This window comes from Falco naumanni, chromosome 2 (assembly GCF_017639655.2).
Source record: "Falco naumanni isolate bFalNau1 chromosome 2, bFalNau1.pat, whole genome shotgun sequence".
In the NCBI taxonomy this organism is placed as follows: domain Eukaryota; kingdom Metazoa; phylum Chordata; class Aves; order Falconiformes; family Falconidae; genus Falco; species Falco naumanni.
In genome coordinates this window covers 48,016,229-48,043,424 of record NC_054055.1, presented here as the reverse complement: position 1 = coordinate 48,043,424, position 27,196 = coordinate 48,016,229, and the positions used below count along the sequence as shown (strand labels likewise).

At 38.5% G+C, this 27,196-nt stretch overlaps 2 long non-coding RNA genes across 3 annotated transcripts in view; one reads left to right on the top strand and one right to left on the bottom strand.

Annotated features, from left to right (window-relative positions):
- The window catches only part of LOC121083878, a 29,955-nt gene that overhangs the window by 1,284 nt on the left and 1,475 nt on the right, over window positions 1-27,196 (bottom strand). The window contains exons 2-4 of the long non-coding RNA XR_005826514.1: window positions 23,425-23,483; window positions 22,716-22,786; window positions 18,451-18,842 (exon numbers count right to left, since the gene is read on the bottom strand). This is a non-coding gene — a long non-coding RNA (uncharacterized LOC121083878). The remainder of the gene's footprint in view (window positions 1-18,450; window positions 18,843-22,715; window positions 22,787-23,424; window positions 23,484-27,196) is intronic.
- Window positions 1-27,196, top strand: LOC121083879. 2 transcript variants are annotated; one of them, XR_005826516.1, is made up of 4 exons: window positions 1-214; window positions 7,305-7,439; window positions 12,646-12,713; window positions 26,883-27,196. It is a non-coding gene; the product is annotated as an uncharacterized LOC121083879 (long non-coding RNA). The 2 variants fall into 2 exon arrangements; XR_005826515.1 differs by lacking the exon at window positions 26,883-27,196 and adding an exon at window positions 14,247-14,327.

Here is a 27,196-nt window from a genome sequence, read left to right as displayed (position 1 = left end):
ATGGGATTGTTCAATTCTATCAATTCTTCATTTCCTATTACCAGAAATCCTGTTTGGGGGTTTCAATATATGAAAGGTAAAAAGATCAGAAGGCAACACAGAAGCAGGTAAATATTGACAGATCCAAAGCACATAACAGTGTCCTACTGAGAGTAAAAACAACTGCCTGTGCTGCTCAGGGACCAAGTCAATCCTATGGATGGGAGCTGTCAGGGTAAAACTTTTGCTGTTTTCTCGTTTTTTGCTGTATAAATGTGTCCCTTCTATTAGATTTCTTTATCCCTTTTAGCCTTTCTAAATGACAATTAAGTCTGCCTACCCTATCAATAGCAGGTAATTTATTTGTTTCTACAGTTTAGCCTGACCTTCATTGATTTTATTGGAGTAATTTGCTGGAAATGATTTTTTAATGTTAGATTTATTACAGAGCACTTCATTGTCCGATAAATGAAGTAAATTGTATTTTACAAGTAGCAAAATGAAAGAACTGCTGAAATTTGAATGAGTTTTTTACAAGCGTATTAGCTCAAAAGGTCCCTTATGCATCTCTTGTACGGACCTCAGTCTGCAGACAAGAGATTTTATTCTGGGCTTGTGTATGCTAGTTTCCCTAACACACAATCCTGAACTGCACAGAAACAGACCTGGTTTCTGTGAGAAGCAGTACTGTAGGGTCACTGGCCATCCATGGTGAGGGACTGTGCCCTCCCTGCTCATCCTGACTTGTGCTGTGTGCACTCTCATTCAATTCAATGGGCCTGATACTCCGTAAGAGGAAACATGTTGAAAATGATCCTTTTACTTTGTTGACGTATTACTCTTTTTATTGTCTGTATTCCTCGGTTTTAAAACCTCTTGCTTGCTCTGTTTTAACCAGCTGCAGTTGGGAGCAGGATTTGTGACTTGCTCACCTTTCAGATCTGTTTTCTGTAGTGGTTCAATTGCTCTGCATAGAGACACTGCAAACTGTCCTGGACAACAGTAAGTTGTGAATGACCACTTCTACGTCTCAGCATAGCTTTAGGTCAGATTCTTACCTGAGTATGACAGAGACATAAGTTTCCACTGCATTCAGATTAAAACAACAGGATTTGTTATGTTGTGTGTACTTAGTCTTTCAAGCCTTTTTGTGCACACAAAGTGTTGCCACACTATTCTATACCAAGCAAAGTTCATTTTCAGAAGCTTCCTCTGAGGCACTGGATCTCTGTGCTGTCTCAATAAGGGCTCTGCCTTCAAGGCATGATTGCAGCCTTGCAGGATGATGAGCAATACTGGCATATCCTGCACTCCTGCATAACACCTTCCTCCCACTACCATCATTGCATTGTGGAGCTAACATATAACATTTGCTGCCACCGTGGTGTTCATGCCACTTGAGTAATATTGGTGTACACACAGTTTTTATCTGCCCTTTCTACTTAAATTGCAAGATCTTCAGCACATGGATTATCTGCTATTTTCTATCTGTGAATGCTTAAAACACTGGACACACTTAGAAAGTGAAGGAACACCTCTCACTTTTTTTGTGCGCACCCTACCATAATACATGATCAACAACAGGAATAACATTAATAACAATAATAATACAGTAAGAAAAACTGCAATTATAATGGCTTGCATGAACAGGAAAGGCATCCCTTTGCTAAATTTACACGGTTTTGTTTGTTTGTAAGTTCACATTTTTTCAGGGCAGATGGCAAAATTTAGAGTTGTAAAAGCTGTATTTAGACACCTAAATAAAAATGTTAACGACTGTCAAAGTCACCATTCATGTTAAGAGAACCCACTGTTCAGATGCCACTTAGTCAGGGTCCTGAGTGCCCTAACCACTAATTTTTTTGCAATGGCCAAAGATGCCATTAACAGTTTAAATGGCTCTTTAGGCAGGTGCCTCTGAGACCCTTATGTGGCACTTCAGAAGAGGAATTCCTCTATGTACCATACTACACCTTCTTTGTTCACCTGTCTCTGAAGCCAGTGTAATTCCCCTTAAATGAGAAACCGATGGGCAATCATTTTACAGAAAGAAATCAAATCAAATGGGTTGCAACTGAGGGAAATGCTGTGCTAGTGAGAGCTGGTGTTTCTCTGTGCTTCTACAAAGGAGTGCATGAAAAATTAAATCTTGGGTTTCAATTGAGAATAAGGGATTCAGGTCTCTGCTGTTCTCTATCTGAGCAAGGACTGTGAAACAGCATCCCAACGGAATGTGTTAATCATTGGAGTGACAAAAGTGTTCCTAATCTAGGAAAGGAAAACCAGCTGGTTTTTTGGATGTCTTGGTGCTCTGGGCATGCATGCCTCAGTTTAAGTGACTGATCTCCATGTGCTCCTTTGCACTTCTCCCCAAGATAGATTGGACATCTTTCTACTTACGTGTCTTCAGAGGATCCTTGGTGTGAGTGCCTAACTGCCCATGTGCCTCCTACCTGGCTGCCTGACCCATAAAACTCAACTTATTTCCAACAGCCTGCTCTGCTGGTCTATTGATCTATCTAGAAGCAACGTGCGCTCGGTACTTTTGAAAATAAAGTGACTAAAATGTTAAGTCTGACTTTAGTACAACTTTTGGCACCTAGATCTGAATGGTTTTAGGTTTTGTGGGTATTCGTAGGCAGGTCATACCAAAAACCCCACAACCGTATGAGGAATAGCTGTGCAATAGGCAGTCTCTTTTGTTATTTAAACAGCATTTGAAGTAACTTCCACAAAATATATGCCAGTGGTCTCACTTTATTTCATACTGTGTATTTTTTGAAGATTACACCAGCATGTGAAGCAAAACTTAAAAATACAAACCCATGAAAATGTTTGAATACAAAACCTAGAGTGCTTTCCTTTTAAATTTCCTAGCTTGTTTCTTGTCTCTGTTTCTGCCACCATTATTGATATAAGGAATCCATCAACATATTTTTATGGATGATTAAGAAAGGCTGACCTTTCCTTTGCAGGTACAAATAGGTAGTTATTCAGAGGCTGTAAATGAATGACAAGATAATTCTATCCATTTAATATTGAAGTGATGTTGATAGTATCATTCTTCTCATGTTTGAAACGGGAAAGTACAGAGACCTTTCTCCCTCACTCTGTTCTGCTTTATGTGATGGATTTTCTCTCTGACTAATCGCTGTCACATTAACCTGCACTATTTCATCCTTCAGAGCTGTCAAGATAATGACGATAATCGAAGTGGCTCATTGTAGGTAAAGGAAATTATATGAGCAAAGTAATATCATAAAACAGTGTTTAAATATTTTAATTTCATTTGTCAGGGCTGCCCCAACACTTCATTACACATATAACCATCTCTCATCAGTAGAATTAGTGCATTATTCATTACTGTTAATTATTTTCACATAATGGCTGCCCTGATATATTTAACCTCCACATTATATCTCAGATAATGGGCCTGTAAAATTGAATTGTGTGAAGAGCGGAGTTCTAAAGCTCATTTGCAGAACATCAAAGAACAAAGAAGAGGAAAAGAATTCTAAATGGGACATTTCACCCAGCTGGGGCCAAACATTTGTTTCTGTCTGATTTGCATACAGAAAATAGGTGGTTCAGAAGTGGTTTAACATTGTACATGCTGTCTGCTCCTATTACATAGCCAATTAGAATTTGTTAATGTCCCGAGTGTTTGCGACAACTTACCAGCCAATCTATTGTCTGAATGGCAGTGAGCTGGAGAGTTAACAGAAGAAAGTAGACCTTTATGAAGGACAGACCATGGAATCATATGGCATATTAAGATGTCACCTGTGGTTAATACTTCTTTTGACAAACGTCTGTGTTGTAGAAATAAATTAACAAAACCTGCTGCTCAGGACTGAGAAGATCCAAGTCTGTGAAATTCCAATAGCGCTCTATTAATTACTTGGGTTTCCCTGGACCAAATTTTCTGATTCTGTCTGTCATGTAGGATGTGAAAATGGTCAAGAAGGAGAATGCAGCATCCTGAACAAGACACTGTGTACAGCAAGCTGTGTCAGTGGACCTGGTGTACTCAATCCCACCAAGCACGTAAATAATGCATAGTCACCCAGCTATCTCCAGTGGTGATTTGCTGTGCTGGGGCTGATGTATTTGCACTGATATTTCAGAGGATAGGAAATGTGAGACTTCTTTTCTCTGCTTTGCCAGGTGCTTTGAATATGTACCCCAATAAAACAAAGTCAGTAAAGGTATGGGACTTTGGTGTGATTTAGCTTTTGAGAAACCAGCTGAATTACTAGAAATAACTTCAGCTCTAAGTAGCAGTTTAAAGTCCACTGTATGGACCACTCCAACAGCATGGATTTAACTGAATAGACACATATTTTTTTTTCCATTTGGAGGCTTATCCATTATTTACAGATTTCAGTGGACCTGAAAAGACATTGAAATAAAACACTTAACGGAAAGAACATTTATCAACAGTTCAACATGTTATAAGGACTACAGCCAGGTCAGTAATAACCAGACTTTTTAAACAGATGTGGAAATTTTCTTAAAACTTTAGTCTCGGAGTGTTCTCTGTAAGGTCCCCCGTAGCTATATGAAACATTTTTTACTTTTGTCAAAATTTCATAGAACAGCTTTTCTGATATTCACACACAATATATATCTTTGTTCTGTTTCACATCTACAGTACATTTTATGGATATTTTAAAAAAATGCTTCAGACCTCTCTCAACTATTCTGTAGGAGTAACTTCTGGCTGATGATGGGACTATGAGCTCAGAGGTGACTCAGCCAATCAGAAGTCAAAAAATGTTTAATGAGTAGCAACACAATTCACTCGAGGTCATTAACATACTTTAGTCTTATTGGCTAAAAAGTCATATTTCAGAGGAATGATAAATGTCTTTTTGCTAAGTGGCAGTAGGTTTTTGGCCATATCATTAAATATTTATACAACATATACATAAATCTTCCTTCACTGGCATCATCTGGGATTCATTTGGAAGAGACCCATTTATTTCACTTTGTAATGTTTTAAGTTTGTTGCAGGCTTCAGCCTCAGCATCCAAACTCTAGATATAAAGTAGTTAGAAAGAAAAGGAAAACCACATTTGCATGGGCCCGGTTTAGAAAGAGAAGTCTTCTCTCCTTAATCTTTCCATTTTCAGAGTATATTTTTCATGCATTACAGTAATTTATATGTTATAGAAGCTGTGTGAAGAAAACCTGATTATGGTCTCTGCTTTCTAAACCATTTTTATTTCATAGGATATTTTCAAGGTGCCATGGAATATGGATAAAAAGAAACACCAGAGAAACCACTAAATGAGCGAAGTAATTTCTCCATATCTAAACAGATTATATGGACTTTTGTCCAAGACATGAGGCATACTTGGGTTTCTCACAGGCATTCATTTGAGTACTCCCAAATAAGAATAGACTGATAGGAGTAGTCTGTCTTTCTACTCCTGCCCTGTCAGAATTTTTTCTTTCCTGAAGCAGCTACTACTAGGTGGTTAAATGTGTCTTTTATCTGAATTTCACTCCAAGAAAAATCTCAGTTTCAAAGCCCTCTACTCAGATTAACTTTTCTCCGTGTTCCCTGTATGCTGTATTGATGAGACAAATACTTAAGTCTTGACAGAAATGCAACTCTGTGATAGGAGAACCCTGCTGTACTATGCTATTTATCTTTTGACTGGAAAAAACCCCTAAGGGGTGGATGACAAAATCCAAGGAAATCCTTAAAAAGGGGAAGATGCCTCAAGAAATATACAGGTCAACAGAACTAAAATAACCTGTGATTTTTGTCTACAATGTCTTTGTATCCTGGATACCCATCATGTACCAGCTTCTTCTCAGTAGTATAGCGGAGCACAAGTAAGAGACTGAGCTTTTCCTCTATAGCAAAATGAATATAAAGCCAAGGATGAAAAATGATGGCATCAAGAGTGCTCTTTAGGCTTGCTGATATGCTATAAATGATTAGTTTCAAGAAGGTTGTTGAGGTGTGTTGCATAAAGCCCAGTGGTCTCAATGTCTTTAGAAGTGAGATAATCTTTTTCTCTGGAGGTGGAGTTATTAGGAAATTTTGCATTGTTGAAAGCAATACACAAGTGTGACACATCACAATTGCTAGCAGAAGTTAATCTTACAATAATATTTTTCCTATCATACATACTGATGTATACGCACACACAAAAAAACAAACCCCAAGGTTGCTGTTTTTGTTATATTGTGTTGAAATTTAGATACTAATTGAGGAGAAAGAAGTGTGACTGGGATGTAAAGGGTACAGGATTTCAGTTGTTGCCTGGGGAATATTTCCTTCCAGTTAATGCTGCTGAAGGATGGATATCTGTTTTGAAATCTGTGCTTCCAAAGTCAAGGATTACAAGGTCATATTAGACACTAAGGAAGACACTCTACTGTGTTTCAACTCCATAACTATTAGCTTTTACATGTTGGCAGCCTCAGGTAGGATTCTTGTTATAACGTAAGCTAACATTATTTCAGAACTATACTTTGCCTAAGACATGCTGTTTGCAAGAAAGATCCATGGTTTTACAAGGGCCTATCACTTTGAATGTAGTTAAGTGTGCTAAATGTTTTGAAAGTATAAATCAGCTCTTTCAGAATAATGAGTATATGCAAATATGTTATGCACCAGAAAACAGGAACTATTGTATAGACTTCTACTACTACTTGGATAAGTTATGTCCTTTGAATATTTACAGAATACTGCAAAACTTTTTGTAAAGGGTTTCTAAGAAGCAGGTGCCAGTGTACATTTAAAAGCAAGGACTAGAATTGCATTTGAGTGGTGATGATATGTGTCACCTCATGTAGTGGAGATTTTTTAACTAGTTTTCAGTACAATTTTTCTGAGATGGACATCAGAATTTTTGCATAAAGTCCTAGATACTCCTTCCAGTGTCTGTCTATGTATATGTCTGTCCAATCTTTTTGTCATCACTACAAGATATTTTTGCAAATTCCTCTTTTTCTGTGATGGATTAGTGAGTTATAAAAATATATGTGTGGAATAATTGAATGCATAGATTTTGTAGTTGGCTATACTAAATATGGCATACTATTAATGAAACGACCCAGAAGAAGGGTCTGAACATAGGAAATTGTTGTGTTAGAGATGGACATCTCAAGGCCCTGTGGCCCTATGGCAACAGCATTCTGCTGCTAGAGGCGAAATCCTCCTCTTCACATTGCACACTCAGCGGGTAAAATGCATAAGCAGCACTGACAGAAGGTATAACGATCCTCAAATACATCCAAGAAAGTGAACAACAGAGTCAGGCTCCCTCCAGATGTTTGTCTCTTCTATACCCCTATTTACACAGGACCTCAGCTACCTGTGTAGCTGTGAACAGGAAGAGTTCACAGCAGATCCCACAGGTGACCTGCCCTGTTCTCAAGCTGTTCATCTCACTGAGGCCCCACCAAGCCATGGTCTGCAGCTTTGAACCTTTTCCTGAGTAAGTCCTATCATCATGTGCCAATCATGCAAAAGAAAGGCAGCACAATGAGTATGGTTTAGTTTCCTGAGTATTATGCAAAGAAAAGATCCAGAATTAATTACACTATTTCCAGAGGGGGACAGGAGTCTGGATATAGTCTAAACTGGACCCAGAGTGCAGAACTCTCCCAGTCTATTCAACATAGCAGGAATGGAGCTGCAGGTGCTCTACACTCCCAGGCTGTGTGATCTACGTTAGCTGTTTCTGTTAGTCAGTGTGCATCCTGTCACAAAACCAAGATTTGTGAAGTTCTTACATGTAGAGGAATGAAGCTGGGTTAATTAGCATTGATAACACACAGCTGTGGGCTGGCTTCAGGGGCGGCGGGTTGGCTGATGTAGATAAGGTGCAGCTGTGGCTGGTTCTGTTAAGTGGTTGAGAGTCAATGGAGAGAGAGCAGCCGAGGAAGAAGCAGAGGGAGGAAGAAGCAAGAGGAGAGAGACTGTGTGCACCCTGGATGAGGAGGTACTAGAAGAAAGCAGCAGAGGGACTGGTGTGAAGAGTAGATGGTATGTGATGGTAAAAGGCCTTGTTGTAGCTGGCTACTTTGGAGAGTGCTGTGACAGTTACAGGCTCATGTCTGCCAATTGTTAATCACAAGGACAATTGTTATGACCAAATTTCTTCCTCAGAGGAAGGGGACAAACTTCAAATATGACAGAGAAGTGAGATTGTTCTTCAAACTTTACATTTCAGTGTAGTGAAGACCATACTTACTACAGATCTTTCAAAATCCAGTTGAAAGAAACCTATCACTCCTATCTCTTCTAAACAAAGACTTTCAGAACAGGAAAATCGTAGAGAATTTTGTATCAGATACCTTGAAAACCACATAGAAAAAAAAGGAATCTTCAGGGGATGGCTCTGCTTTGTAACCTGAGAAAACCTAAAGAGCTTCAGAACCAGTAGTAAATGTGCAACCTCTAAATGTCATCTGGAACTCAAAAAATCTTTTAACTATCATTTAAAGGGCCTGGTAGAAACATTTTAAAATTATATTTCTGTTTTATTTTTTTTCCAAGAAAAGCCTTAGCAATTCTATTATCTTCCCACGTTTCAATTGCAAATTTAGGTAAGGAACAAATTACCTCACTGAGGCACGTTAATTCAGATTGCATATAGCTCTCAGATTGTTTTAAACAATAAGGTTTATATAATCTAAGATAAGGAGTGTACTGTGTGTTCCTGAGGTACACGTACATCCTTCCTGTTACATGCACATCCTACTAACTGTCCAGACAAAAGATGTCCTAAGGCTACCTCTTCAGACAGTGAAGTACTTGCTGACAGCTCTGGGCTTTAAGACAAATTAAAATAAGCCAATTTTTCAGTCTCTAGGTCTAATAAGGCTTCTGGCTTTCAGTTCTGTCAATGACTATGAGTAAAGTTCCCTGACAAGAGAGAAGACAGGGTGTTTAGTTTTCTGATGAGGGTGATTTTAAGGTAAAGACCGATTCTGCAATTCTTATTTCAGCTCTCATCAGTAAGAATCTCCTATCATTAGAAAAGCAGGAACAAAACGTTTTCAAGTCCTACTGCTCCATTCTGACTGTTCAACTCCCTTTTCACTACTGCTCTGTGGGCTGAGTGTTATTTGAGGGCGTGATGAGCGCCTAAATATATATATAACATAGCTCTTGGGTCTCTCAGAGTTTAATTTGGTGACATCTATGTGTAGTTGTATTTATCACACACAAATTTCATACGTGTTCTTTTACACTGTGTCTGTTTTGTTCAGAGCTTCAAAATATTACTTCAAGTTCATGTTCTTCCAGTGATGCACATCCTCATGCCCTCAGCCACTCACACGTTCATTCCTGAATGCTTCCATTTTAGAAGTTGTAGGCTGCTAAGTCATCAAACCAAAGAACCCTGTAAGCAACTGGGACAAAACTACACTTGAAGTCTGGAAAAGTAATTGAGAAAAAGATTATATTTTTCTTTTGGTGCCAGAGCTGTTTACATTATTTTTTTATATTACTGAAAATTTGCATATAACTTGTAACAGAACTTAAGATGGAATTTGCTCCTCGTTTTTTAATGCCCTGAAAAGCACAGAAACTAAATTTAGACTTTGCACAACACATAGAAAACTTATTTTTTAGGATAAAGAATAAAATTTCCAATGAGGACATAATGCAACCATTTAATGATGTACATAGTACAGTAGATCAAAGATCAAGTCTTAATTTAGAAGTCTAAGTTGGTGAATGGCTTGTTATGATATTTCAAATTAATAATGAAAAAAAAAAAAACAAATAAATGAGAAGGCGCTCATGAGAAATGAAAAATTATCACCTGCAGAAGCTTGTTATTGTCTATGAGGAAGAAAGAAAAAAGTGCATAAAAATGTAGAGCTAATTTTTATGGAAAATATTAAAACTATGTTCATTTATAATTTTCAAATCATTACCTGCCAAATTGTGAGGTTATTTCCTTCCTTGGTACAGATGCTTAAAATACAGATAGTGATCGAGTATATGTGTGTGTGTGTGTCATGGCTGGTATGAACAAATTATCGAAGGTAGTCAATAAATTCCTAGAGTCATCTTTAAAATACAATGGAATAACAAGGTTTGCAAATATTTGGTTAGATTTTTTTCCCCTAAAAGTACCTTTCCAGATTTTCAGGTTTCATTTCATGTATGGGATCCAATGAGAAACCATGTGGCTTATTTTCACATTAGTGAAGGTCCCCTCTCTACAAACAGTGCTGGCCAACATAGAGGGCAGGCAATGATCACCCATCCTCTGACAGATTAAAGGCATGTCTATATTGTTATTTTAGGCTGGATTGCCAGTGCATTTATGGAGCAAATTTTCCAGTCATTCCCACGTATCATGCTTTGGTTCACTTTGCCAAATAATCTCAGAGAACGTGAGCTGGCTTCTTCTTGGATGAAACAAACCTGAAGTTTTGAAAGCGGTCTGAGATAACCCTTGAAACATGCAGTATGGATGTCAAGATCTCAGTGATGTTTCATCCTACAAACCTGTTCCTGTAGTTCTTGCTAAACAGAGGGAGCAGAAGCCAATTTGCACTATAGATCTGTACCATGAAGATTTAGGTTTGCACGTAGACCAAGTGGGAAACCTCATGCAAAATGAAGTTAGATAATTATGGTGAAAATGTAGCTGAAGAATTTAGAATGCAATGTAAAAGACAAAAAGCTTCACCTTTCTTTTGTAACTAACTGAAAAAGGGAATGCTTTTATGGTAACTTTAATCAGTGTTTTCCTATCTTCACTGGCTATGGCTCTATATTCTGTACAGCTTTCTTGATTTCTGAAAACTCTTCCCTGATATCATCTTTGATTCTCCACCAGCTTCTGTACAAAGGGTAAAGGTCTCACCCTTAGATGTTCCTTATGCTCGCTCATCCAGTAACAAACTGGTGCACACTTCTAAATATCCATGAGAAAAATTATTGTCTATTTCTTTCTTGCTATATAACTGGTTTTTAGTAATTTAAAATGTTTGTGGTTGTAATACAAACACATACACGTATGAATTTTTAAATTGGTTTTATAGACAGCAGATTGGACTTAAAGAATTCTGCAAAAATTGCTGAGGAAAACCAAACCAAGAGGATAATTTTTTACAAGTTAATTTTCTTGTCAGAAAATCCATACATTTTTGTGTTCAGTCCTGTCCCTTGGTATAGAACTTTTATGAGGAGAAAAATCTTCCCATCAACTCTACCGCTGTAGAGAGATCCTGGTTTGGGAAACTACTCATATTCAGGAAAAGCATCAAGATAATTTCACATCTGCAAAAATTAAGACTATATTTATATACCTGATTTTGTTGTTAGTGATCTCATTTAATAGGGTTAGGTCTTCAAGTCAGACAAGCTGTATTACAATATGTTCCTAATAGCTCCATACATTTATGGAGCTTCATAAATTGTTTTTAAGTAAAGCAGGCCTGAATAATTCAAGCATTGCCATGAACATTAATGTTGGCAAGATCAGTAAAAGCATCTCTCTTTAACAAAGTGTCAGTGGAAACCATATTTGTTGCAAATTTTGTTGATCTGAGAATAAAAGAAAAATGAATTGCAGATGTTTAGCAGATGTGTCTCTCATATAAGGTGCAGCAAGAGTAAGTTCCTCTTTGAAGTACGGTAGCAGTCCAGCAATATTCCCTCACTTCAGCCTATATAGGCTTGAATTCGTATGAAAATCATCTTTGTGAGTGTGATAAGAGGGTATAATTCTACATTTAAATATATCCTCTATTTATAATCTCCCTTGTTTCATTGTCCCATAGGGCACTGCAATAGTGATTTATTTTCGTTACACTTTTTTGACCTAAGAATAACCTCTGTTGTAAATCATAGCCTCTGTGGGTATATGGATGCCAAGGAAGCTGGCTTGCACAAAGTCATACATTTGATGAGTGACAGGAACAAAACTCTTCTTTGTCTATCATGTGCTTTAAAAAGCATTAAATAATGCTTCTTTTAATGTCGAGTTACATCACATGGAGGTCAGCGATGTACCCAGGTATATCGTCTACAGTTCAAGCCAAGTCTATAAGCAAGTATTTAGAGAAGCAGACATCCTTAAAGAGATGCTTGAGTTACCTGTATGGTCAAAGAAGCACGTGCTTTCGAAGCCCTCCATAGGGAGATCCTGTCTGCACATGACAGCTGTCTAAACACCAGTACCGCAGCCACCACCAGTACCACAAGCTGCATAGTGGCAAACTCTTTTAGTAGTTCCTCTAACTGGCCAGTTTTTCTTGACAGCTTAAAAACAAGTCTTGGATTCGTAGCATACAGAGAACTATCATTTCCTCACCTCATGCATACAACTAGAGATTAATATTCTCTGACAAGAGAAGTACCAGGCAAACTGCTTTCCCTACCCTCCTGCCCGGTGCCTCACACCCCTTATTGCTATTAACAATATTAGATGTGCTCTAGGTGGCTCTGCAGGAGTAATATCAGAGAAAATTGAATGCAAAACTTTTTATTTTCCTGAACAACTTCATTTTGGAATTGATTCCTTTGGTGTTAGAAGTCTGCACTTGCTGAATTGTCTTATGTCTTCCAGCTGATGGAGCACACAGGAAGAAGGCATAAAATTTGTAGGGCTTTAATTGAATTACAAATTTTAATGTGAGGATATTACGTGTGGTTTTTCCTCTTTTTTTCAGAAGGAGACACACTGACTATGGTATGCTGCATGGTGAAGGAAAATAAGTTGTTTCTAGCTCAGTTTTGTGTGAGTGTATGGAGAGCTTTGTTTTTCGTTCTTTGACAAGAGCTTCTATTTCAGCAGGTAGCCATTAGTTCAGTACTTTTAGGCTTAAATTCAAATATTTACATGGTTAATGTGACATAGAAGCAGCTATTTTATTTAAAAAACCTGAATACTAATAAACCAGTGTTGTTTTCTGAAAGATTTGATACTAAAATTTTGATAAAGAGATTCATTCTAAAAATGTCCTGATCAGCCTCTGATAAATAGAGCATTTAATAGGTAAAATGTTCCTATTTGTCCACATGCAAATACATCAATCAATTCCAAATGGATATCTTGCCTCAGAAGTCATCAAAGATTTTGGCTCTGATCCTGGGAAATCCTTCCACTCACCCTGTTTCCTTCATCCTATAATGTCATGTTCCCTGTTAAACTTTTCCCTACTTGTTAGTCATTGCTGACAGCAACACTGGTGGTAGACAAAACTCCTGAGTTTGTTGCCACAGCATGCTTCGCTGTTCTGCTGCTAGACATTTAACATAACCCATACAACCCACTTCTCCATGTGTGGATGTCCCAGCATGTGCAACATGCACTGTGCTGTGCCATTCCCCATTTGCAATGTTGAGTTTGGAAGTGCCCTCAGGGTTTCTCTGAATTATCCACTTCTGGCTATGTCTCTTACTTTATTGACATGGCATCACCATGCCAATAAAGCTACATATGGCCCCTTGGTGTGTCTTTCTACAAAATGTAGAATAGACTAGAGTGTTTAAGTCAGAAGGGACCTACAGTGATCATCTAGTCCAACTGCCTGACCATTGCAGGGCTGACCAAAAATTAAAACATATTATTAAGAGCATTGCTCAAATACCTCTTAAACAGTGACAGTCTTGTGGCATCAACTGCCTCTCTAGGAAGCCTGTTCCAGTGTTTGACCACCGTGTTGGTAAAGAAATGCTTCTGAATGTCCAGTCTGAACCTCCTCTGGTGCAGCTTTGAACCATTCCCATGCATCCTAGATACCCAGGAGAAGAGCTCAGCACCTCCCTCCCCACTCCCCCTCCTCAGGAAGCTGCAGAGAGCAATGAGGTCGCCCCTCAGCCTCCTTTTCTCCAAACTAGACAAACCCAAAGCCCTTAGCCACTCGCCATGGGACATGTCTTTCAGCCCTTCACCAGCTTTGTTGCTCTCCTCTGGATGCTTTTAAGGACTTTCACATCCTTCTTATATTGTGGGGCCCAGAAATGCACACAGCACGCCAGGTGAGGCTGCACCAGTGCTGAACACAGCAGGATAATCACCTCTCTGACCGCCTGGTTGTGCTGTGTTTGATGCACCCTAGGATGTGGTTTGTCCCCTTGGCTGCCAGGGCACACTGCTGACTCGCACTGAGCCTGCTGTCGACCAGCACCCCCAGATCCCTTTCTTCAGCCACCTCTCCCCCAGTTTATACTTGTACCCAGCGTTACTCCACCCTAGGTGCAGAATCTGGCATGTCAACTTGTTGAATTTCATCCCATTAACCATTACCCTATGTTCCAATCTATCTAGATCCCTCTGCAAGGCCTCCTGTTGCTCAAGAGAGTCAACAGCACCTCCCAGTCTGAGATCATCAGCAAGTTTACTAGGGGTGCATTCAACTCCTGCATCCAGATCGTTGATAAATATATTGAACAGGACCAGCCCTAAAATTGAACCCTGAGGAACTGCTGGTGACCAGTCCCCAGCCAGAGGTAGCCCCATTCACTGCAACCCTTTGAGCTCTGCCCTTCAGCCAGTACTTCACCCAGCGCACCATAAACCCACTCATCCCACAGCTGGACAACCTGGCCAGAAGAATGCTGTGAGGGACAGTATCAAAGCCTTAATAAAATCCAGAACAACTACATCCACCGCCATCCCTTCACCCACTAGGTGGGTGACCTTATCATAGAAGGGTATCAAAGTAGTTGAACAGGCTTTTCCTTTTGTGAACCCGTGTTGACTATGCCTGGTAATTGCCTTATTCTTTAAATGCTTTTCAGTAGTACCCAGTAAAATCTCCATAATTTTTTCCAGGAACTGAAGTTACGCTAGTAGGTCTGTAGTTCCCTGGGTCTTCCTTCATGCCCTTTTTGTAGGTTGGAATAACATTGGCTAGCTTCCAGTCAGCAGGGACCTGCCCAGACTCTGAAGGTCTTTGGTAGATGATTGAGAAGGGTCCTAACGTAATATCCACTAGTTCCTTCAGCACTTTGGGATGAATCCCATCAGGCCCCATGGACCTGTGAATATTCAGCTGATACAGCTGGTCCTTTCCAGTTTCAGTGTCCAGAAATGGAAAGTCACTGCTCTCACACTTGTGGTCATACTGACCAAGCTCAGTGTGATTTGATCACCAGCCCCCATTTATTTATAGTCTGATGCCATTTGTGTCCCTTGTCAGTCACCACACAGCCACAGCTAACACCTGAGCAGCATACCCCAACTCCCACCTTGCTGCAAAAGCAGACCTACTCTGCTACACTGGTTTCAAAGAAGCTCTAGCAATACCAAAAGCCATATGCAGAACCATATAGGCCAAGAAAGGCTGAACAGGTTAGTTTTTATTTGAATGCAGAATTCCCCATAGAAACTTGCTACCCCATCGCACCCATTGCTCCACATCCACTTTCTCCTCCTCTCTGAGTTGCAACAATTAACTAACACAGTTGTCCTTGTAGCATACCCTGATTAGTCTGGTCCATGAACATGAAAGATACACTCTACAGGATTGTTGATTGCCCTGTGGGAACAGGGAGCATGGCACATGCTTGGGTCCATGTCCCACAACACAAACATCTCTCAGCCCTGGCACCTGCTGATTTCTGCCATGTTCTGGTAGAAAATTGGCTCAAGCTCCTGCAGGTCAACAGGCTAGCTGGGAAGGTCCCGCACCTGGGCTCCTGAGGTGATATTTCTTTGTGTGGAGTGCTGCCTTCTGAGAAAGAGTTTCTCTTTGCTTTCTCCTCTCTCTTCTCTGTGGCGTGAACAGGCAAGCCAATTCAAGGTTGAAGGCGACAAATTGTACATGTAGGATTGGCACTAGTCTCACACTGGACCTAACTGGCTGCGCCGTGTGGCTATTTTGTGGGTGGGTGGACATTGATGCTGGCTCCCCAAGGGGTGCCCAGCAGAGTGGTGCTTCCAGATCAGAACTCCCCCTGCCTGCTGTATAGTCATCCTCTTCCTACAAAAGGATTTTGCAGTTATCTCAGACTTCAACCTCATCTTCCCTTCTTGGGAGGACTGAGCTTGGGCTCGAGAAGTACGAAATGATTCCTGTCTAAGTTTATCTGGCTTAAATATTGCAAGTAAATGTCACCATTGAAAAGGATACCACCATGCTGAGGTGAGAATCTGGACTTCAGAATAATCTGAGCATTACTTCCCTGGTGCTTGGAGTTGTTTGGAATCAAAGACTTCCAGAACAAAGAGATGATTTGGGGCCATATTCAGCACTTTGGAAATAAAATGTGCAATACTGGTATGTGCCTTGCCTCGAGATGCAGTGCTGGTACTGAAGAGAATGTATGGCTTCTTAAAGTCACCCTGCCACGCACACACAGAGAACAGACAGGCACCCCGAAGTCTCTTTCCAAGAGTGGCTTCTCTGGAAGAAAACATTGAAGGTACTAGAGCTAAAAAAAGTAGATTAAGTCTCCCCAGAAAATAAAATCTATGTATTTGGGAAAAAAGAACAAATCCCACTTCTCCATCACAACTTTTACCATTTATATTTGTATGTGGTATACATATGATATATGAATATGTAAAAAGCATATTTGTATTTTTATTTATAGATGGGTGTATGCATATGGCAAAAGTAATGATAGTGAAGTGGGATTTATTCTTTCTTGCCAAATAGACAGAGATATAGATATATGGTAAAATAAAATAATTCTAAAATATTTGCTGATTGGAAAGAAGGAGAAGGAGAAATAATACATCTTCTATATATGCTTGATAATACTGGGAGGTACTCAGATTGGAGTATAGGTGACACCAATGAATAAATTATACTTACACATAAAATGATGGGAATTTGGAATACATTGTTAAAGTAGTTTGGGAAATCACTGAACAATTTGTGTGAGTTGCTTTGCGTTCTGCCACTGGAGCCATCTGTCTGTTGAATGACAGCTTTTCTGGTAAACATAAACTATGTTGCTAGTGCAAATGTATGTGCTAACAATGAAAGTAAATGTCTTCAACAGAATAGATTCTATTCCCTTTAAATTCATATCACTCGTGGCCCTATTATCATTGCAAAGCAAAAATACCTGTCACATTTCAATACTTACATGGCAGAATTCTTTATTTATGTAATTGTTAGACATCACTTGAGTCTTTCTGAACTAAGTAAATGATGTCATGATTAAGATAAGAATATCTTCAAATTCACAACCGACTGAAACTTTAACTCCTTGCTGATGCATGAGTTCATCCTGAAAAACTAAGTATGGAGATAATCCCTAATTTGAAATATATATGATATGAAATACATATTTTGCAGGCTTATTCTATTAATTAGTCTGTTTAACTTTTTCACTTGCCTTTAGTACTACCAATAAGAGTTCAATGCACTTAGTCAGTCCTTGAGTTCTAGGTTCTTATGGATCTGTGTAATTAATAATACATTATTTGTAGTAAAATCAATTTGATAAATTATGTTTGATCATTGCTTTTCTACACAGCTGGTTTTAAAATGGTTTGTAATTTTACAGAAGTGTGTACCTTTAATACTGAATCTTTAAAAGTCTTTTGAAAACAATTGTAACTTCATCGGTATTTCACAAACTATATTCATCTACAATTTTGTCATTATTTATTTATCCATACCACTATGTGATCATGCACTGATAACACTGTTGTTTTCTCAGGTGAAAGACTATTACACTGACAATAAACAAGAGCAAAGAGTAAAAAGTATAATTCTTCTAAAGAGAAGGAATTTGTATCATAGAGGAAGGCTGGCAGGTTTTCAGATGTTTTTGGATATTTAAAATAGTTATCTTCAATTTGTCAGATCTTTCTTCAGTACCGGTAAAATAATCCACTATGACCTAATATCTGATTTTTTTTATATATTATTATTGCCATTTGATAGGTTTCCAGGTTTAGCTGATAGTAATTGTTAGAAATCCCCTCTATTTGAAACCAGATGTCCATCATTACCTTGTTCAAAGCCTTGTTCAAAGTGCAATGAATTTAAGGAAAACGGTAAAATGATCCTAGAGCCAAGTACTGCACAGCTGTAACGAGGGGTTACCTGCATGTCAGTGACTCAGCATGACTGATGCCGGGTACCTGTTGATTTCCAGGGATGAACACAACATCAGACAGTGAGCCAGTATTTGTTACCTACCTGACATCAATCCCAGTACTTCCCAAGCTGCTTTACAGCTTAAAATGCTGTGTATTAAGGTTCACATTCTCAAGGGAAAATGAAGTACTCACATGCCTTTTTCAAGTGTCTAAATCTAACATGGGAAAACAGTCGCAACAATGACACTCAAACCTGCTCCTAAAAGCATAGAAATCTGAAATTTCTGTAGCTGGATGCGTAAGCTTAAGTCTTGGCACTGTTATGCTGTATTGGTCCCCTTCTTTCAGCCTCTTATTTAGGTCCTTCTGGGAGTCATAAAACAAGAGCTTGCTTGCATGAAGTGCAGGAATAGGCAGCTAAGCCTCTGCCCTCTCCACACACACATACAGGAGAAGGAAATTTTTCTACCTTTTCCCCTCATAGCTTTGCCATTAGGATAGTCTAGTAGGATTCGGGCTGTCCTGTTGCAGAGGATGCTGTCATGTCAGAAAGCAGATGAAGACGGATGTTTAGACGAGTGGCTAGGAAACTCAGGTAGAAGGCAGTACTGGTTTCCCCTCTGTGTGAAGGAGTGTTTGTTTTACACAAAGTGAAACAGCTTAACAAGACTGAGAGCTTCCAGATTCAGTATAACTGTTGTTAGCTGATGAAAGCATTCTTCATGCAGGTGGGAGACATGGTTTATGGTCCCTCAGGCAGAGATTGCGGGAACTTAATGCAGTGCCGTTAATGCTCGAGTCACTCAGGAGCTGGTCCCAAAGGGTATTGAGGCATTCAAGTAACTTAGCCAAAGATAATACCTACAAGAGGAGAAAAGACACCATCAAAGACTAAGACTTTCTGGTTTTCTGACAAAAGGGGTTGAGGAAGCTACTGGGTTAGAGCTCATGGATGATGGGAAATGTCAGTCTTCCTAAGTCCACAATTGTTCTGGATTTAATGCTGACCTTCTTTTATTATTTTCCCTCTTTTAAGAGATATATTGAATTTGAGAATGTGGTTTGGACCCATCTTCATCTCTACCTTCAATTCACTGACATTTTAAATAGGTCTTAAATGTTGACTCTGAAGAAAAATTTTCTCATAGAATATATCCCAGTTCTCTGTTCTAGTCCATCTACCCTTGCTTTATTTTCCACAAAGCAGGGCCGTAAACTTGGTTAGCCTTACACTTTGTTTTCTCCAGGACCATGTTGGTTTACAGCAGGTATACCAAAACTGAAGAAGGGAACTATGGGAAACTCCAATTTGTTATTTATTTATAAACTTGACATTACATATTATGCAAAATTAAAATCTCAAGCTTGTTCTTGCCCCAGTTATTTTGAGAACAGTCTCTTCAGAGCTTTAACAGCCCTTTGCCATAGATGGCACAAATGTATGCACTTCTCAACTGCCGAAATGTGTTCACTTTTGGCTGTGGCACTAATTCATTAATTTTATTTATCAGCTCATTCTAATAGAGGGGAATTCAGCACCTGAGCTGGTTAAGTTTCAGAGGAGGCACTGTGCAGTACTTTTTCGCATCTGAGGTATGGCTGTAACAGACATGGGAAGAAAGGATGGGGGCATGAAGCACCACGAGGCACAGGTTTGTGTTTAACTGTGCAGTCATCCTTCAATCTTACATTTATTATGGCTAAGTGTAGGGCAGCCCTAGTTCAGACACTGGCAGATGTCACCTACAGAGGAAGCAAAAAGTAAAATAAGGATGGAACTACTGGAAGAATATTTGACTCTGGCAGGAGAGTGGTTTTCCATTTTATAATTACAGGTACAAGTGCTAACCTAGCAAACTGCCATAATTTAGTTTCTACTAAATTGACCTTCCTTCTGGACTTTGCCAGAAGGCTTGATTCATTAAAGCTCATTGAGTTATTAGAAGTATTCAGCTGAAAATTACTACAGGAGTACAAAATATTCATGGCAGGCTGAATCATACCTTCAAAAGTGAACCCTAGTAACTCAGAAGAGATTCAGTCCAGCTCTTCTCATCCATAAGTGTGTATGTCGGACTTCTGTGTTGGAGGGCCTAGAAATGTCTTGTAAGAATTTTTGCTGTTTAATTCTGAGGATATTTTTGATGCTTAAATTATTTTCTCTTCCTACTTAAAGTAAGTTTCAACTTCAGTAGTTTACCATAAACCGAGCAGAATGTCTTGTACTTTCTTTAATCATTAGACTCAAAGATTGCTCTACAGAAATGATTCCTTTTAAGCTTTCATAAACATTTACTGTAGAATCTCACTTCTTAAAAATATCTAAGCATATCACTGCATGTGGCTCTACATTCTTATTAAATCAAGTGTGTCGTCTTGTGCTACTGCCACCTCAGAGATACAGGAGACAGTGCTCTGGAATTGCCAAGGGACGTAGGAATGTGGCCATTATATTTTCTACAGGATGTTAAATGATTAATATTTGTAAATTAATGCATTTAAATTATATGTGCATGAGACACTCCATGTCTTGCAAATACATCCGAGAGACCCATTTGAAAAAAAATGCACCTGACAACTTCTCTTTTGCTATTGGAGTCTGTTTGGGCTGGTCAAGTGAAAAAGAAACAGTGGCATGTAAGAATTATAATATACAAGATATAGCGTATTTCTGGGCAATTATAACATGCCTAGGAAGGTGTTGCAAGGCATAAGGCTGAAAGGCCAAATGACTTTACCCACTTGAGAAATGCAATAATTCCCTGGAAATGCACCGCCTGGAGTATATTATTACTGTTATGAAATAGAATTCATGAATAGAAAGAAGGAAAATGGTGAGGAGGAGGACAGGCCTATCCATGCATGTACCAGCTAGTATTAAAGTGGGTATGACATCAGTCACAGCCAATCAAACAGGCGCAGTAATGTCCAAAGTACTACAGACATTTCATAATTAAGTAATGAGACATGACAGGGTGTGAATTGTGCTGTATTAATTCTCGCCGAGTGTGTTGTTGTAAGGCAAGTAAATGAAGGCTGGATGCCATCGGTGCAGCCAACTGTGAATTAATCCTTTCCCATTCTCAAAATGGAACCTCTTATTGTGGTTTTATAAAATGTTAATTTCTAAAATATTTATATTGTTAATTAAATGATGAGTTTCTAAGCCATGACGGCAATCAGAACCGCTACTCTTGACTCAGATCCCCCACAGTCAGTCAAACCAGCTGTTTTCTATTGTCCATTTGCTAATGTATTCTAATATCCTGCCTTCTAATGCCTACTGTCATATCTGCATTCATCTGCATATAAGAAGCGTCTAGATATGCCAGTAATGGTTAGTGAAGTCCTTTGAGCATATAAAGTGCTATGGAAGTGCTAAATATGGCTTTTGTTTACTATTCAAAGAAAACACTAATGTAGTGGGGGATGCTGTGCATGTCCCTTGTCAGTCAGGACTTTGTTCTGTTCACTGTGATTGGGAGCAGTGTTTTTTAATACTAAAAATAAAGCTTTTGGGGTTTGTGCCTTTGCAAAATTAGGGCATTCATTTTTCTTTGTTAGTAAGTGACTCCCAGTCAGACCCCACTTAAAATATCAGTTTTCTATAGTATTTCTTTATGGTACTCTACACTGGTCATTAATTTAGTATAGACCATTTTTTTGGTGATATGAGACTGGCTCAGGGACCGGGTGCTGCTGCTTTACATTTCCAGTAAAGGTTTTGGCTTTGGTTTCAATAGGAAACAATTCACACTTGGTAAGCTCATGGAATCTACATTCCTGAACGGGCTGAAGAAGATTTATCACTAGACCAGGGGCCCTCAAACTATGTCCCGCGGGCCGGATACGGCCCCCCAGGGTCCTCAATCTGCCCCCCCATATTTACAGAACCCCCCGTGTGTCCCCTTCCCCCCCCCCCCCCCCCCAACCGGGGGTTGGGGGGGAAACCAAGCAGCCGCAGATGACTGCCTGCCACTTCATCCACGTGCCGGCCCCCTGTTTAAAAAGTTTGAGGACCCCTGCACTAGAGGCATCCTTAAAAGTACAGCATGGTTGGTTGCTGTATAAAATCATTAAAAAAGATGCCTAGGCAAGCAAGCAAATCCACCTGGGCGTTTGTCTGTGATTGCTGTTCTGCTGTTACAGCTAGAAACGCTCATTAGCTTTTAAAAATCCCTGGAGTGCTACTGAAGGGGCAGAGGTGGCACTGTGACATTAATGCATGGGGCTGGATGTCACTGTGACCTGTGAAATGTCCACACCACAAACTGTCAGGGCTAGAGATTACCAACAGTGAGAAAACCTGAAACTTCATTTCTGCAGAGAAATTGCAGAGATGAGTTTCAAGATGTTTGTTTTGGAGATCCACATGAAGGTAAAAACACCTAGGCAATGTCACCAGAACAGTGCACCAGCTAGCCAATAGATGACATGCTTTTCTGATCCTAATACCAGTTATTTAGTTTCATGAGCAAAGATATGAAGAAGTTTCTTTGCTGAATATTAAGCAGACGTACTATTTCAAAATGTTAATAGAAATAACATTTCTACATGTCGTTCATTCCCAAGACCTTCGTACACTTAATTTGTCTTTGATAGTCATTTTTGGAGAGATCAATTAATTTAATAGCATGTAGTAATCCAAATACATAATCAAAACTGGAAACAACAAAAGGTATTGTCCATATTTGAAACTGCCAGTGTAATTACAGGTAGAAAAACTGTAATTACCTTGACTGGAATTGTTATTCATTATTGACATCATCACAGGATTTGAGCCAGGTCATTTATCAATGATGTTCCTGCAGAGAGAAGAAATATTATTCTTATTATTGTATACTGTAATCACACACTTGACATGCAGTACTTGGCTCCTAGCATTTTACAAAGTCTAGATTTATTTGTACTTTGAAAGAAAAATGTTTTCTTTTTCTCCCAGACACCTTTTAACTTTCTTTCCAAAATCAAAAGATGATTGAAATTTTAGAAGTGCCTCATTCTGAATGGTGTTGAGAGCTGTCCTTGGAGTAAGGAACACAGCAGTGTTCAGGTAAACGTTCAGTAGTACATCATATTGAAAATTATATATTACGTGTATATAAATGTACAAACATGTCCATACACAACCCAAAGATATATAGGTAATGTTAATAAAATAAAAGGATATATTACACTAAATTTTTTGAGTAACTCTTCTCAGCCCAGCGTGTTGCAGGACCTGCCTTCATCTACTCACTTTGCAAGAGCAGGGAGCAATTCTGTCTGGAATCAGACAGTCATGAATCAAGGCAATGTGGGAATTCTCAATATTTGGGTGGCTTGGACCTTGTCAGCATCTGGGTGAAAACTACTGGTTCCCTTGTCTGCTGTGTTTTTTAAGTATGCACTTTGCAACTAAGACTTGAGCACACTGCCAATGTCGGGTCATTCTGGTCCAAACCTTTTAGCTTCCATCATTTAACCTTCTGGGCAAATGAAGTCAGGCTGATGTCTTGGAATCTGGAACAGTAGACACAATTTATATTTTAACTGTGAATTATTTTATGTGTGGCATAAAGGCACCTTTTAGTAATGCACATGGAGTAAATTATTTAAACAAATAAATTATAATAAATAAAATTAAGAAATCTGTAAATATGCATGACCCCACAAGTAGCTCCAGACTAATATGTACTTACTATATATATTTTGGTTTGCTCTATAGGCTTCTCAAGCTTTCATACTTTCCTTACCTTTCAGCAGGTTTTCGGGCAGGGTGTAAAAGACTGCTAAGGAAAACAATACTTGGGTTTTTTTATGGTAGATTTGCACTAAGTTGATTGGTTATTAAAGTGCCAAAAACAACATCTCATTTCACCTATTATCAAGTGCTTGATGAATTTATTTTTGTTTCCTCCCTGGAAACAAAGCCTTAGAAACACTTTTTTTCTGTTCAAATTCTTGTTTATCACAATAAAAAGTAAATATTTTCCTTTCCTTAGTGATTCTTGCTTTCCAAAGTTCACAGCTCGAGTCTGTTGTCCATATGCAGGACTTTAGTGGCATTTAAAATACACATGGTTTCAGCTTTGATTCCCAAAGAGTGATTCAAAAGCCTAAACATAGGTGTCTAATACCATTCAGATGCCTTAGGATATCCTGCCTAGCATCCAGCTGCTGCTTCAGAAGGACTCTGGTCTCCCACAGACCGTGTGTTATCTCTGCCAGTCTCACACGGATGCTGTGAATACCCCAGGATGTTTAAAATTGTGCAAAACGACTATGCTCAGGTGCCTGCACTGCTCCCCCTCATGTTCCCTGCTCACAGCAAGCTTTCCTGGAACAAGCAGCATAGTTTATGTTCATGTTTCTGTATTTCTAAATGCCCCATGTAGGGGCAATCCATGACTATTCAGAAGCATTTGACAGCCCGTTGTCTTGCCATGAATACTCACATCATTCTATCTATTGCACAATACAGTATGAAAACTCATATTCTCATCTCTTAAACAATCAAAACATACTTGTAGATTAATTTTAATGCACATATTTTTTCCATTTGAATACATCGTGATTAAAAGTTCACGACCTTGATTATATTATGCAATTTGAGAAATCGCCAACAATGTCCATGGTGATTAAATATTCCACTTTGTAATTATTTTGTAACTTTTGTTCTGCTCTTTGCTCACTCCAAAAATTATCATAAAATTTTGAAAGATGTCCTCAGTGCAGAATATGTCCATAAAATATTAAATATTCAATTTTCCTCTATCATGGCTTGAAAAATTCATAATTACATGATGATCCACATAATAACTCATTCTGAAAAGTCATATATGGCACTCCCCCTGTGACTGAGTTAATAATTTACTGCTGTGTGGGATTTTCACTCTGCACTGTTAGTCTTGGGAACATTTATTAAGCAAATGTTCATTTGCAAAGATCAGAATGTGAATGAAGAGGGTAAGAATTTAATGAGGAGTGACAGACAGGTGAACTGATTCCATATAGTTCTTTACTGCAGAAGAAAGCAGATAGCTTTATCTTTCATAGCCTCGATAGACACATGAAATGAAATATAGAAGACAGGGGGCAAAAGGAAAAAAAAAGTACTTCCTAGAAGGGCCAATGGAAGGATAAATCAGAGAAACTCATGAACATGATTCAGACCAGTTGAAATGGCTGTTCATGTTCTGTACCTTTGGACTTATATAGCAGCAATATTCAGACTTCTAGGTTTTGAGATCTTTGCCCAATTTTGGCAATAGAGTACTTTCAGCATTAAAGAAAAAAAATCAAATCCAAGAGTAAGGCATCAGCTTATCTGACAGCAATATACTCCTGGAGAAGCAAGACAAATTTTTAATTTTTGTTTCAAAATACATTGTAGTTTATGATTACCCTTTATAATTTTCAGAATAAGAAACACAGACAATATAATGCAGGTACAATAAGTACCACCACTTAACATTTTTTTTAGTAAATAATGAAAAGGTTTGCTAAACATTAACTGTGTAACTCATTTATAGGATTTTCAGGTGTTGTCTAATCAAACATACACTAAATAATATTGATTCAGGGTTTTCTTTGTAAAAGAAATCCAAGAAAAAATGAAATGCCACAGGAAGTTTTTATAATTGATTCAGAATTCAGTTTTGCAAAATACTGAGCATGTTGTTCCTGATACAGCAAAAAGCTAATACAGTTATCCAAGACTTATGAAATTTTCTCTTGCTTAAAGGCAGGTAAGTACAAATTTTAGTGTTTTACTGACTAAGGGACATTTCATTAAACATGCCATGACTTCAACAAGACTAAACAAGTCTTTCTCAATGTGTCACCACTGGTATGCTCAAGGATACAGTATACAGCTATACTTTCCAAAGGTTTCTCAATATAAGGCCCCGAATATTAGAATTTATATTTTTACACTCAAAAAAAGATTGTTGTGTCATATCCCCTAACTGAAATCCGGCAAAACTGGAATTTCCAGTTGGTTTACATGATTAATTTACTTTCATTCCAATATGGATGTTTTTCAGTGGATTTTTCTTCTCCATGAAAATTTAAATTTCCTAAAATATTTTTGGCCTCCAGAGCCCTGAAATATCACTTCTGAAAACTGCAACATTTATTGCTAAGATCATTGCCAAGATGAAAACAACTCTCTTGAAGATGACAATTATTCTTTCAGTGTGTCATCCTTCTTTTTTTATTTCTTTTTGGCTGTGGTGGATGATTATGTAATCATGGTGCACAGTGAATTTCTTTTTGGAAAAAAAAGGAATGGTACAACAAGGGACATGTGGGGAAAAAACAATGTAAAATATAACTTTCTGAAAAAGGTGCAAAAATTATTTTTGTTTAAAATTTACATATTTTGAAAGAGAAATTTCAAACAGTGGGTGTCAGCATAATTTTCCTGGGTATATATTTCCCTGGATATAAAAGTTTCATCTGAGGATGACTGAATTTGTTTTGGCACTTGATTTGATTACAGCTTTTAATTTTCAAAAGTCAGTCCATGACTATGTCAGACATGAGACAGAGGCTTTGGCCTAAATTTTTGATGCAGAATCCCAACTTCCATCCTCTATTAGTGGACAGTTATCTGAGAAACTTAAAAATAAACAATCAGACACAGAAAAGATTTGGTTTAGTCACTCAATGCAATGACTCTCACCTACACTTAAAAATGTAGGAATTTTTAAAGAGAAATTAAGAAACGCCTATTTCTCTCAACAGGCCAGGCAAAAAGCTGACAGAGAAGCTCCGGTATAGATTTCTGCACCTTTTATATAAGCATAGAGTCAAATTAATCCAATCTCAGTGACAAGAGCATAGAAATTAAGAGGGTTTGAAGAGCAGGTCAAAGAGAGGGTTTGTGAAATGCATATCCTTCGTTTCTCCTTCAAGGGTATGTAATATGAGGAAGTAATGAAGATGACTGACTGAAGCAGCAGTAAAAATGACCGGGAGAAGGAACATAAATGATTGTGAAAACTGGCAGAGGTAAAGGTAACTATGTCATGGAAATTATTTACATGAAATTTCTTAATTAAGTTGTCTAGATATGGAACCCTTTGTTTTCAGGTTATTCCCAGTGTTTTCAAGGGTCAGTTTAGAAGGATCTGATTTAACAACCTCATTTTTGACATGGCTCTGAAAATAAGAGACTGTGGACAAGGTTTTTTAACTGAAATTTCTGGGATGTATTCAAAGAGGATGAA